This window comes from Triturus cristatus, chromosome 8 (genome assembly GCF_964204655.1).
Source record: "Triturus cristatus chromosome 8, aTriCri1.1, whole genome shotgun sequence".
Lineage (NCBI taxonomy): Eukaryota > Metazoa > Chordata > Amphibia > Caudata > Salamandridae > Triturus > Triturus cristatus.
The window spans coordinates 459798372-459812598 of NC_140591.1; positions in this window are offsets into that span (position 1 = coordinate 459798372).

Here is a 14227-nt window from a genome sequence, read left to right on the forward strand (position 1 = left end):
TTGGGACGCTATATCCATGCGCTCATGGACTCGGCGAAAAAATTGGCACCAAAGTTATCTGAGGAGGATAGGGTCGGCTTCAATGAAGTTTTGACTGATGCCCAGGCGGCAGCACGCCAAGTCATTCAAAGTGGACTGGACACGGCAGACTCAGTAGCCAGAGTCATGGGGTCTTTTGTTGCCACTAGGAGGGGTGCGTGGCTAAAGTCCTCTGAGTTCTCCTCGGATGTACAGTCAACTTTGTTGGACCTGCCGTTTGATGGGTCTGGTTTGTTCGGTAAGAAGGCGGATGCTGCTCTCGAACGCTTTAAGTAGAGCAAGGCTACGGCTAGGTCGTTGGGCCTTTAATCCCAGCCAAGGGGGTCTTTTAAGAGATATAGAGGCTTCGGAAGGGCAACCTTTCGTACCTACAGACAGACCCAGCAGCAGCAACAGCAGCAAGGCTCTTGGTCCAAAGGATACAGAGGCAGAATCAGGGGTCGCTCATGTGGCCGTCAACTCTCCTCCTCCTCTTCCTCCTCCTCAGCCCCTCCCACCACCGCAAAACAGCCCTAGATCCGCCATTCTGGATCATGCTGGTCCTGTGGGGGGCCGGCTTACCCATTTTCTACAAGATTGGGAATCTGTAACTACAGATCTCTGGGTTCTGGATCTAGTAGAAAATGGGTACGCCCTTCCCTTTCGGGAATTCCCTCCAAATTACCCTCCTTGTCAAGGGGCTGGCTCGGAGGACCGCCGTCTTCTCCTGCAGGAGGAAGTCCTGAAGTTGTTTCAAAAAGGTGCGATAGAGGTGGTTCCAGAGCAGGAGAGGGGTCAGGGATGCTACTCCCGGTATTTCCTGATTCCGAAAAAGGACGGCAGATTGCGTCTGATATTGGACCTCAGATTCTTGAATCTTTTTCTAAAGCAAGAGAAGTTCAAGATGCTCACCCTTGCTCAGGTTCTTCAAGCGCTGAATCAGGAGGACTGGATGGTGTCGATCGACTTGCAGGATGCGTACTTTCACATCCCCATCCTGAAGTCGCACAGGAAGTATCTCCGGTTTACGGTAGGGTCGCAACATTATCAGTTTGCGGTCCTTCCGTTTGGTCTTACTACTGCACCCCGAGTCTTCACGAAGGTGATGGCAGTGGTGGCAGCCCATCTCAGGAGGTCGGGGATCTCAGTTTTCCCCTATCTGGACGACTGGCTGATCAAAGCGGAGTCGCCAGAGAAGGTGCTGCATCATCTGCAGGATACAACTCAGCTGTTGTACAAATTGGGTTTCTCAATAAATGTGCCCAAATCTCACCTGGTGCCCTCTCAGCGCAACCTGTTCATAGGTGCGGTACTGGACACTACTGTGTGTCAAGCATTCCCTCCTCCTCAAAGGGTTCTCGACATACAGGAAATGATTCCTTTGTTTTACAATGGAGCGGTCGTTCCAGTTCTGAAAGTCCTTCGCCTGCTCGGTCTGTTTGCTTCCTGCATTCTGTTGGTCAACCATGCACGCTGGCACATGAGGGCTCTCCAGTGGTGCCTCCGCAGGCAGTGGTATCAGCACAAGGGAGATCTCAGGGAGTCTGTGAGGATCTCCAGAGAAGCTGCAGCGGATCTGTCTTGGTGGAGCGTGGAGGGCAATCTGTCTCAAGGAAAGCCTTTTCATCTACCTCCATCGGTGGCCACAGTAATAACGGATGCATCCACTTTAGGGTGGGGTGCGCATCTGGGGGATCTGGAGATCAAAGGTCTTTGGTCTCCAGAGGAAAGGTTGCTTCACATCAACCTTCTGGAGTTACGGGCGATTCGTTTGGCACTCAAGGCCTTCCTCCCTTCTCTTCGCGGTCAGTCTGTTCAAGTCCTGACGGACAACACGACCGCGATGTGGTATGTCAACAAACAGGGAGGAGTGGGGTCTCTTTGTCTCTGCAGAGAGGCCCTGCGTCTATGGTCCTGGGCTCAGGACCATCAGATTTGTCTGATGGCAAATCATCTGGCCGGGGTGCTGAACGTGCGTGCAGACAGTCTCAGTCGGCAGTTCTCCGCCGACCGCGAGTAGAGGCTCCATCCGGAGGTGGTTCGTCACGTCTTTCGAATGTGGGGAACTCCTCGGGTGGACCTGTTCGCCACACACGAGAATGCTCACTGCCCGTCATTCTGCAGTCTCCAGTATCCGATGCAGGGAGCGTTGGGGGACGCGTTTCAGTTGAGTTGGAGCTCACGACTCCTTTACGTGTTTCCTCCCATACCCTTGATTCCTCGGGTTCTGAGGAAAATTCGCCAAGACCGGGCCCAAGTCATATTGATCGCCCCGGACTGGCCAAGAAGGTTGTGGTACACAGATCTTCTCCACCTCTCCTCGTGCCCTCCGCTCCGTCTCCCTCTCAGGGCAGACCTCCTCTCGCAGTCAGAGGGGCAGGTTCTACACCCCCACCTCCAGAGCTTACACCTTCATTCCTGGAGATTGAACGAGGCAACCTGAATTCTTTTTCTCTCCCACCTGATGTGGTAGATGTAATTTTGTCTGCCAGACGTCATTCCACCAAATCTATATATTCCTATAGGTGGTCTAAATTTGTACTTTGGTGTGGAGAAAAGTCAATTGATCCTTTAAAGGCTCGTTTATCTCACATTCTACAGTTTGCCCTCTCACTTGCCCAGCAAGGCTTTGCTGTGGCTACTGTAAAGGGATACTTATCGGCTTTGTCGGCTTTCCTTTGCTTGCCGGATCAGCCGTCATTGTTCAAATCACCTATTGTGCTTAGATTTCTCAAGGGCCTCACGAACAGGTTTCCTCCCACTCCCTTTATTGTGCCTCAATGGGACTCAAACCTTGTCTTGACTTATCTTATGGGTTCTCCCTTCGAACCCTTACACAAGTGTCCCTTGAGACTGCTGTCTTTTAAGACGGTTTTCCTCATTGCAATCACCTCGGCAAGGAGGGTAAGTGAGCTTCAAGCTCTAAGTTCAAAACCCCCGTTTTTGACCATTCATGCTGAAAGAATGGTACTCAGGACCAGGGCTGCATTTTTGCCTAAGGTGGTAACTCCCTTCCATCTGGGGCAATCCATTACCTTCCTTCCTTTTATCCTCCCCCTCACCCTTCCAAGGAGGAGGAGAGACTTCACCGTTTGGACCCTAGGAGGGCGGTGAGCTTCTACCTGGACAGAACAAAGGACCTCAGAGTTGATGATCAGCTCTTCGTGGGCTTTGTTGGCTGCAGGAAAGGTCGAGCGGTGCACAAGCGCATCCTTTCCAGGTGGATTGTCTTGTGCATCAAGATATGCTACTCCCTGGCTGGTAAGGAACCTCCAGAGGGTTTAAGGGCTCATTCCACTAGAGCAAAGTCTTCCACTGGAGGACATTTGTAGGGCGGCAACTTGGGCCTCCCTTCACACCTTTGCAAAACATTATTGCTTAGACACTGAGGTGAGGAGGGACGGACACTTTGCTCGTTCCGTCCTTCAGGACTTTCTGGTATAGAAGGGTGGACACCCTCCTCCGGGAGTGGGACTGCTGTGGGAATCTATTCACAAGGTGAGGAATCCACTGGCAGATGTATCCATCAGAAGAACAAGTTACTTACCTTCGGTAACGCTTTTTCTGGTGGATACAGTATCTGCCTGTGGATTCCTCACTGACCCACCCGCCTCCCCGTTGTCCACCCTTGTATACCTTTAGTATATGATGGTGTTTCTTGTACATTTATTACTGTCCGAGGCATTGTGTGGTTTCTTTTGCCTTTCTGCTTATTCTCCACACTGTGTGTGTTGCTTGCATATTGTATACTGTGTATGCTATGTATATATTGCTGTCAGTCCATCTGTGTGCCTCAAAGGCACGGAAAAAAGGGCGGAACTGACGTCATCACGCCGACGAGGTCTTCTTATGGAGCCGGTGACGTCAGCGGAGTCGCGAGCGGAGCCGTGTCTCTGTGACGTCGTCTTCGACCCCATCGGCGTGGACTGCTGCAAAAGTTTCCGAACGTTGCTGGCGCAGGGGATATTCACAAGGTGAGGAATCCACAGGCAGATACTGTATCCACCAGAAAAAGCGTTACCGAAGGTAAGTAACTTGTTCATCAGGTACATATAGAATTCACATTGTATCATTATTATACCACCAAATCCTTCTCAAATCAAGCATGTATATCCTCAAATGACACCAAAGCAACAAATATAGCTCCAATAGTGACTGTTTTATTTGTCAATTATTTTTGTCACAGATCGCCATATTTAATATTCTAATAGGAAAAACGGTTGCTCCAAAGGGAGTGTGAAAAAGGGGAAAGTGCTCATGAAGTAGAACAGATATAGAGGAAAGGAATCCAAAGGGTAATCTAAAACAATCAGTTTCACATTCTGATATCCTGGGTAAACTGGTCATGGTTCACAATGGCACCAGTTTTACACAATAGGCCTGTCCCTCATGAATTAACAAGTATTTATCATTTTCTGATGGTGCACAGAGATTATTCATCTGTGAAAAAAAGGCAAGGCAGGGATGATGTCAGGTACATGCCCACTGGTGGAGAGTGTCGACGTTTCAACCCTGGCGCATGGAGGGTAATTTATATCCTCTGCAGGCGGGCTTCCTCAGGACAGGGGGAGGGGAGGCAACCTAAGTGTAGGTGATGTCAGGATTACAGCCCCTCAGGCGGCGGTCCGCACCGAATCTGCGGCGTGGCTAAACTTAAGTTAGTGGAAAGGAGGCTGCAGTATTAAAGAAATCAATTATGGGTGAATGAATCTCCCACAGCATCTCATTCTGCAGTCTAAGCACAGCCCGGGGGATCCGTGCTGAACTCCTCCTGTGGTTCACGGTAGGCCATGAGGATTTACAGCTCACTGTGCTCCTTTTTGGCCTTACCAGTGCCCCTTAGGTGTTCTCCAAGGTGATGGTGGTTGCAGCTCATCTGTGAAGATGAGGAGTGTCAGTCTTTCCCTATTTCAATGATCCGCTGTTGAACGTGGGCACATCTCAGGCAGCTGTCTCCCACCTCCAGACTATGTCAAACCTTCTGCACTCACTGGGTTTCACTATCAATGGCACATCTGATCCCTTCTCAGATGCTCTCTTTCATGGGAGCTGTTCTGGACACAGTGCAGTTTCGGGCTTATCTTCCTGAGCAGCGAGTCAGGATATTTAGGCTATTATACCGATGTTTCAGCCGCTATCTTGAAATTTGGTGAGACTGACTCTGAGGCTGCTGTGCCTCATGGCCTCCTGCTTGTAACGCATGCCCACTGTCATATGCTTGCTCTGCAGTGGGACCTGAAATTCCAGTAGGCGTAGCATCAGTGGAATCATTCTGACATGGTCCAGATCTCGGAGGGCACTGCAAAAGACCAGCAGTGGTGGCTGACGAACTGCGATTGGGTCAGTGGAGACCCCTTTCCCTTCCCCAACTAGAGCTGACTATAGTGACAGATGCATCACTCCTGGGAGACTGGAGATCAAAAGACTCTGGTCTCCAGCGTAATCTGAGGTCCACATCAACCTGTTGGAGCTTCGAGCAATCCGACTGGCATTAAAAGCCTTTCTACTTCAATCAGGGGAAGGCTAGCGCGGGAGTTCATGGACAACACCACCACCATGTGGTACTGCAACAAACAGGGCGGGGTGGGGTCATGGACCCTCTGTCAAGAGGCCCTACGTCTCTGGACATGGCTGGAATGAGAAACTCAGTTAAAGATGCCTAGCGGATCACGAGTGGCATTTCCAACTGAAGCTGATGCAAGGTTTCTTTCAGCAGTGAGGAGAGCCTTGGTTAGATCTGTTCGCTACTGCAGAGAATGCGTAATGTGGTTAATTCTGGGTGCTAGAGTTTCTAAGGCAGCTGTCGTTTGGAGATGCTTTTTTTCTCAAGAAGAGCTCTGGCCTGCTGTATGCCTTTTTACCAATACCACTCCTGCCCAGAATTCTTAAGAAGATCAGGAACAACCAGGCAAAAGTCACTCTTGTAGCTCTGGACTCAGCGTGGAGATTCTGGTATCCTGAGCTGTTGAACATGTACATTGGTACTCTGATCAGGCTGCCCTTTGGGAGGTTTTTCTGTAACAGCAGCAGGGGAAGATTCTACACCGAACCTGTCAACACTCCACCTTCATGCGTGGAGATTGAGAGGTGCAGTTTGCAGCTTTTGACCTTCCGTCCGAAAACTGTAATGTTATCTTAGTAGCTTGGCGTTTTCGTTCTACCTTGACCACACATGGACATTCTAGGTGGACGATCAACTCTCCATGGGGTATGTCAGAGCCAAGAAAGGGAAGGCTGTGCAGAAACAAACTATCTCCCGATGGATTGTGGTCTACATTAAGATCTGCTAAACACTAGACAAGAAAAAACAAGCATTGGCATAGCCAATAGGTCTCGCCTTTGGGACCTTATAAGTGTTTAGCCATGCAAGAGTTGCATAACTAAACACTTATAAGGTCCCAAAAGCGAGACCTATTGGCAATGCCAATGCATGTTTTAACTGCTGCAATCTATTGAAGCCTCACGGAGAACATCAAAGCGGCCGTGTGGCCGCAAAAGTAATCGTGGTAAAGCGCGACGCGCGCGCCCGCGCACATGCACTGTAGCTCTAGGCTGGCCTGGTAGCACTTTTTGGAACCCTCACAAAATGTCTCGCCAGACCAGCGCATGCGCTGGGTCAGGCGAGACCTAAAAAACGGAGGCCTTGCGTACTCATTCCACCAGAGCAAAAGCTGCAATCACTGCATTAGCACACAGACTTCCGGTCCTGGACATCTGTCAGGTTGCAATGTGGGCTTTGGTGCACCGTTCACAAAGCACTACTGCCTGGATAGTCAGGTCTGTCAGGATGGGCACTTTGTCTGTTCGGTCCTACAGGACTTTCTAGTATAAATGTAGTTTGCAGACCCTCTTCCGGAGAGGTATTGCTTGGGTATCTATTCTAAGGTAAGGAATCTGTGGCTAGAAGTCTATATCGGATGAACAAGTTACTTACCTTCGGTAATTCCCTATCTGGTAGAGACTCTAGCCGTAGATTCCTTACCGACCCACCCATCCTCCCTGCAATGCGAACGGGTTTCAAGGTGTAGTGCTGCTCCCTTTTTAGGGCCGTTGTTTTACACACCAGTGGTCACAATGGTCAGTGTTCTTCATGGCTCCGTGCTCCTGGTGCAGAAAGTTGTGAAAAGAAACTGACGTCAGCCCATCATGCGCAGAGCCGAACGACGCCACCTGCCGGCGCACAGGATTACTGCTCTTGAAAAAATGTCCTGATCCAGTCTGATTCATGGGTATAATTGTAAGGTAAGGAATCTGCAGATAGATAGAGTCTCTACCAGATACGGTGTTACAGAAGGTAAGTAACTTGTTCATATGTTCCTCTTACTTTGCTATTTCCAATTTTTTTTACAACAGTACTTGCAATATTGCTTCCAAGTTTTCATCCTTCTAGTCTATGTAAGGTTACCATTTAGAACATTTCTTCCTACCCTTGCCTATCTCATTTGATTCCAGTTTCCTTTGAGTACTTCTAACATCGCCAAAACAAAGCTATACAATATGTAGAATTTTCAACAATCCATTGAAAGGATGTAAATGGTAGTAGTAGACCACCCCCCTCTCATAGAATACCACCCAGGAGATGATGTCTGGTTATCCTCAAGTTTTCTTCCATCTTGAGCCATGTGCAACAAATTTAAAACAGAGTTTTATAGTCTTTTCAAAATTATCCTGTGCATTATTCCTTAGGCTATGAAATGACACTTTCCTGATGCATGGAAGAAACACCAATGTTTTCAAATATCCCACTTAAAACTATATGTAGTTCTTTTTACTGGACCTTTCTTAAACCAAAACCTATTTGGGTTAAGGTCATCTAGAATGTGAAGTACAAGAAATTTGTTCAAAGAATGAGTTTAGTTCTTTATTTTTGGGAAAAGCTACTCTCATGCTGAAAGTTCATGGGAAGATGCTACATCTATAAATGCTCCAATTTTAGTTTGTCAATTTTTCACAATGTTTCTTAAATGATCAGTTGCTCTTGGTGGAGATTTGTGTGTTGTATCTGCAGGCCAGTATTATTTTGTCTGGTAGTGGGGATGCCACCGGCGCAGACTCTTAGATTTGAGATACCCTGAGGGCCATTGCTCTTTGGAGCTGCTGATTGTGACTGTTTTGCATTTTATTTTAAATTCATTTTTATTAAAGTTTTCTACATGGCGCAAATAGAAATCCAGTTTCACATATAAACAAAGCAGGGCAACAGCGTGGATAGTGGTAAGTGACATAGCTCATCATACAGTCGCCCTGAAACATCAGGTGTGGTTTTCTTGTAGACCAGTGTTTCCCGCCTACTGGTCTCAGTGATGTAGTCTACTCTTGAAGACCACAGCCTGGATGTGGGTTCTACACAGTGAGGGATATTGTTGCTCTTCTCTCAGATTCGTGTTCCTCACAGCACTTGCCATCCTCAAAACCTTTGGTTCAAAAATAACAAATTTCTTAGAAATTGTACTTCGTTTCTTTTACCAAAAATCCATGGTGTTTCTTTTAGAAGCTACAGAATATTCTATAATTTGGGCAGGGGCTTCACCTTTCCTTTAACCCAAGTCAAGATGGTGCCTGCTATTTTCTCCGAATCGCAGATGGTGCTTGCTCATGTGGTTGATGTCACTTCCTGTTAAAAGTATAAATAAAGAAGCCTGGAATCTGGAAGGGTATATCACAACACATTTGGAATACTATTGTTTTGTTGCGGTCATCACCCCCTTGATGTAATAAGCGGGCTTTTCTGATGGCACATGCATGTTACATACAAATCAGGATTAATTGTATTGCAAAAATGAATGCCATAACTCCTATGTATGCAGGGATAGTTACAGTACAGAATTAAATTATAAAAGAACGATCCCTAGAGCAAGGAAATAAATGAATTATAATAAACTAATAACATCCTTGGAAGCTGCCATTAAAGCAAGTATTCCACATTCACATGCATTTCAAATCTTCCATCGAGTGCAGTGGACTACGAGTCAGGCCACTATTGATGTAGAATATTATTTTGAGCCTTTATTAAAACCGCTATAGTTCTTGCAGTATAGACAGGCGCTTCCTAAAGCCCCATCTGCAAAACAAATGCATGCATAGCTTGACATTTTGTATACTGATGGATCAGCACAACCTGTAGGAGGCACAAAACAGTGGTACTCCAGAGCTTACGCACCAGTGCAAGGAAAATTTGAGGATACTCAATATAAAATTGAAAACATAGATGTGAATCCCTTGGGTGACTTACCTGAACATATTGCAGAACTGAATGCACTAATGTTAGCCTTGCAAAAAACTAAATAAATCAATTCCTACCTTGATCATATTTGACTTTAATTTTGTGTGCAATTGAACAAGGTCCATGTAAGACATTGGAAGGCCAGTGATGAAAAAGAATCATTAAAAAATGACACAAGTCAAATAGCTGTGGGATAGTATAGCTGCCCTCGGACGACAGCTTCCATTGGTAGAAGTCTAGCACATGCTGGTACACCAGAGTGAGCCCTCTAAAGGCAACCCTGCCACAGATCAGGCTGTGAAATCTGCTGTACAAGTGCAGGTTTGTATAGTAGCAGCAGTGACCCAGTCGAAAACCAGAATCAACCAAGACTTACACTCAGCAGTCCGGTCATCGCATAGAAACACAGCTTCCTGGGAACAGATGGCCTCCCTATTGTAAACATACCTAAAATAAGAGAACGCTATATACCAAATGAATTTACCAGATTGAATTTAATAAAAGCTGCTCTTCAAGAAATAGGATCCCTGCTTTCTGAGGAGGCTGCAGCGATGTGCAGCCTACAGGAGCGTTAGTGGTGGCAATTGATGCCAAACTAAACAATATGTACTACATTGTGATATTTGTCATAAAACATTCTACAACTATTAGACACCTCTGGCTCCATTGGATAAAGCTGTGCAACCCTTCCAAATCTAGTACCTGGATCATATTGGTCCGTTGCAATTATTAAACAGGTATAAATATTTACAAGTGTCAGTAGACTTGTACACACAATTTATGTGGGTATAACATCAATGCCAGATTACTGCCCACTCAGCCATAACAGACTTGCTAGGCTTTTTAGCAATGGATGGAGTTGAAACTTTTCAACCTGATCAAGGATCAGCTTTTACCTCTAAGACATTAACAGAGGGACTGGCTAAGGTGAGAGTAAGTCCCTAAATCTCCTACCCCTTTACACCCAGTTCAAATGTGGTCTTAAGAGAGAGCTAATAGCACGTTAAATACACGTTGACTGTGAGGGTCTTACACAACGATGTGTCATGAGTTCAAAACCTGTTAGGTGCACAGAGAGCAATAAATACTGTGCCAAGATGGGTACTGTCAACTGCTATCCTTACTAGATGCAAAAATAGATGAGTGGGTGGAGCACTTGATCAATCACTTCTTACTCTGTCGCAGGAGTTGCAGCATACACAGGATTGGCTCAGTCAGACTTCAACTCCCAATGCTGTATCCAGTGGCTGGTTGATTACTGAAGGTCAGTGAACTCATGGTAGAGGGGTTGGGATTGAAGTTTGGTCCAACCCATCGAAATCCTGTACCGGTGATGGAAACAAAAGTAAAAAGAATGATGATACTATCACCTTTGCCTGAGTGTAAAAGAACAAGACAGGTGTCATTGAACATTGAAAGCACCTCACCCATTCTGTACAGTAGATCAGTGCAACCTCCGAAAGTACAGCTGACTGTGCACCTGGCAACTCTGTCATAGATCATGTCCCAGTTGGGTCAACCTCAAAGAAATGAAGCGCAACCAATGCATACCACAGATCATCAATCTGTAAGCACTAAAAACTGTTGAAAACATGATAGTTATGTTATTTGGATTTAATATAGCACACAACTCACCCATGGGTATCTCGACGCTGAGCCAGTTTAGCAAGTATCCGTAGGGAGATGAGATTGGGAATTAGCATAGGTGGGCTTTCAGCAATTTCCTAAATTTGCAGTAGTTAGCACAAGTGTCGATATGTATCGGAAGCTTGTTCCAATAAAAGGGGGCAAGGTAAGAAAAAACTCCACCCCCACATCTCGTTGGGCGAGTGCAGGGGACACACAGTAGGACCTTACAACATGATCGTAATCTTCTGCAGGGTGTGTATGGTTTTATTTTTTATTGCAGATATCTGTGTCAGTTCCAACAGCACCACCTTTGTAGTTACAACATTAGATGAAAATATTGAATGCACAGATAACTGGAGCTCTCAAGACTTGAGTACAGAATTATCAGAATGCTACTTAATGACTTAGGGCCTGATTTAGATCTCGGTCGACGGGTTACTCCATCACAACAGTGATGGATAGATATCCCGTCCACCGAAATATAAATCCCATTATATCCTATGGGATTTATATTTCGGCGTACAGTGTATCTGGCACCATTGTAACGTAGTAACCCGTCCTCAAAGATCTAAATCAGGCCCTTAAAGTTGGAATGTCTGCCCCATCAAAGGATTAAAAATACAAGTCTTTTCTGAAAAATAAATGTAAGACATGTAACAAAAGTATGAAAGGGTATATTGGGCCTCTAATACTCTGGTTAATGGTGGTTTTCAGTTTGAGAATGGATATGTTCCAGTTGTAGACAATCCAGTCACAACACTTAAAAATGAAAAGATCCAAGTGAAGTTCATAGAGTTGCTAGAGAAGTGTCTCAGACATGAACAGTAGCCACCCCACTACAAAATGTTGCCTAATCATTTCAGATCATCAAATTGTATGGCCAGCAAGAACTGCCCATATTCCACACACTTTATTTCATGCTTGGAAGACGTCTTGACTCTAAGCAACTTCGCCAGTGAATGAGACAGGGACATTGTGAAACATTTCCTTAGGGAACTACAAACTCGTGCATCAATGTACAACATTGACCCTCATCTCACTGTGGAGAGTCACAAGCAGATATTGTGCTACATCTAATGTGCTTACTGGTATCTACATATATCTAATGCAACAAGAACACATCAACATCAATGGGAACAGTGCTTGGTTCCAGTAATTGGTTGTAAACCCAAGTTTGAAGCACAATTTCATTTTTTTTTTTTTTATCTCCATTGGAGTAAAAAATAATGCTGATTTTATATTGCCCAAAATACTACACACCTTACTTCTTTGTTTATTTCTAGGCACAAAGTAATATGTCCTTCTGATAGACACTTCCAACTGCAGATTCTTCACTTTTTGAATTCCCCGGTGAGCCAAATTGGATCTGTAGGTGACATTGTGCATATCCGTGCCAGGTCCATCCCACCCCAGATGTGCCATGGGAACCACTGTATCTGCCCCACCTCAATACAGAGGTCAGTTCTTTTCTTTCTGCGCCTTCCAGTGCAGATCTGGAGTTCCATTGAATCCTGTCAAACTTACATTTTTCTGTTTTCCTTCAAATGTTCCAGTCCTCAAGGTATATACCCCTGCAAAAACAAAAGAGCTTAAACCTTGCATGGACTGCAACCAACAAATGTCAGTGACCGATATCCATGATGTCGGTCTCTGGTGGCTCAGCTCCAGGCATGAGATTGTATTGTGCGAATGCTGCTCAAAGATGAACAAGAAGGCCATCCATGACCACAAAGCAAAATTTGCCGTCGCAGAACTGTAGAGGAATTTGAAGAAGGCTTGGTCCCGGTCGAGGTCAAACGTGCAGTTACGCTCTTTCTCCCGGGTTGGCCTTTGTCACCATTAGTCTTCGAGGTCCGGGAGTTCAGGTAAGGCGAAGAAATACAAGAAACACAAGAATTCAAAGGAAGGGTCCCATTTTTAATGCTACTCCCACCATTCAGTCGCACAACGCCTGAGGACCTCTGGGCCATGGAGTTATTCCCTTCACTCAGAACCGCATCTGCAATTAATCCCAATGCCCCTAACTTGGGTCATGGGCAACACCTCAACAACTCCACAAATTTAAAATGCCCATGTATCAAATATTTGGTACTCCACCGATCCCTCTGGACCACCTTCAGGCCCTAAGGATCCAAAGTGTCCTCCAGTTAGGCTACTGCCAGTGTTTCTGACACCAACTACGCCACTCGACCTCACTTTGAGGCCGGCCTTGTCTCCAAGCCCATCTCTGTTGGCTCCAGCACTGAGGCAACATCCGATGGCACAACTGACACCGCAACCACTGGTCTCGATGGCAGCTTGATGTCACCAACGTCTGAACCAGAGCCAATCATTTTATCCATCTCCGAAACTCATTCTCCAAACCCCTACCCCCCACCACCAGGGTCACACATGGCACGCCTGTACTCATACCTCTAACCTCATGCTAATGACGAGAGTGATGGTGATGATATTTATGACGAAGACAACATATTTTTGGACTTACACAATGCAAGTGTGCTGGGCACCATACCAGACATTGGTCTTTCCTCACCTAACCCAGCTATAGCAATAAAAGAGTCTGACTCCTTCTCCACTGTGATTAGAAGGGCAGCAGAAGTTTTGTAACTTACCCTGTCCACAACGAATGTCATGACCGTTCTTAACTCATGCCAAAAAAGCCAAGAATCTTTGCTTCGGGGGGAGGAGCCTAGCGCGCAACCAAGATGGCCGCGTAGGTGCGAGGCTCCCGAGGACCTCCGCGACCTCCTGCATAAATCCTGACCATATCCTGTCCTAGACGAGGGGACTGTGTTCGTGAGACCGAGCTGAGGTGCCACCCGTTTTCCGTTTCCAAATCGGACCTCGGACACCGGCGGGAGCATCGATTGAGGTTTGCGGCCTTCTCCACGCCGGCCCCCCGGATTGGAGTTGCGGGGCGATCCGGAGACAAAGTGAACAACAGCGGCGGGCGAGGCTGGGCGATTCGCGTACCCCCGCACTTTCATTTTCGCTTTCGCGCCCTCCTGGCTGCCAAGCGAGGTAGGGTCGCGAGGCGGGGTGCGGTGGCGTGGCTTCATCGGGGTGCCCTGCCTGCCCGCCAACTGTGATCCGTCCTTCGGAACTGTGGTCGCCCTCCCCCGGAGCCCGTGAACTGGTTTGTCAGCCCCTTTCAAGGAGATTGGCACGATTTGGGGACTGGAGCCATGTCCACGAAACAAGATAGCGACCGGGCAAAGGTGAAATCGACCCGCCGTGGCGCAGCCCCTCAGTCTAACAGCATGGACCGCTACACCCTCCAGAAGGGATCTCCAGAGGCGCCGCGTAGGTCCCCTGTTGGCCCGACTGATGCTCCTGCTCTGCCCACGGATCTGACCC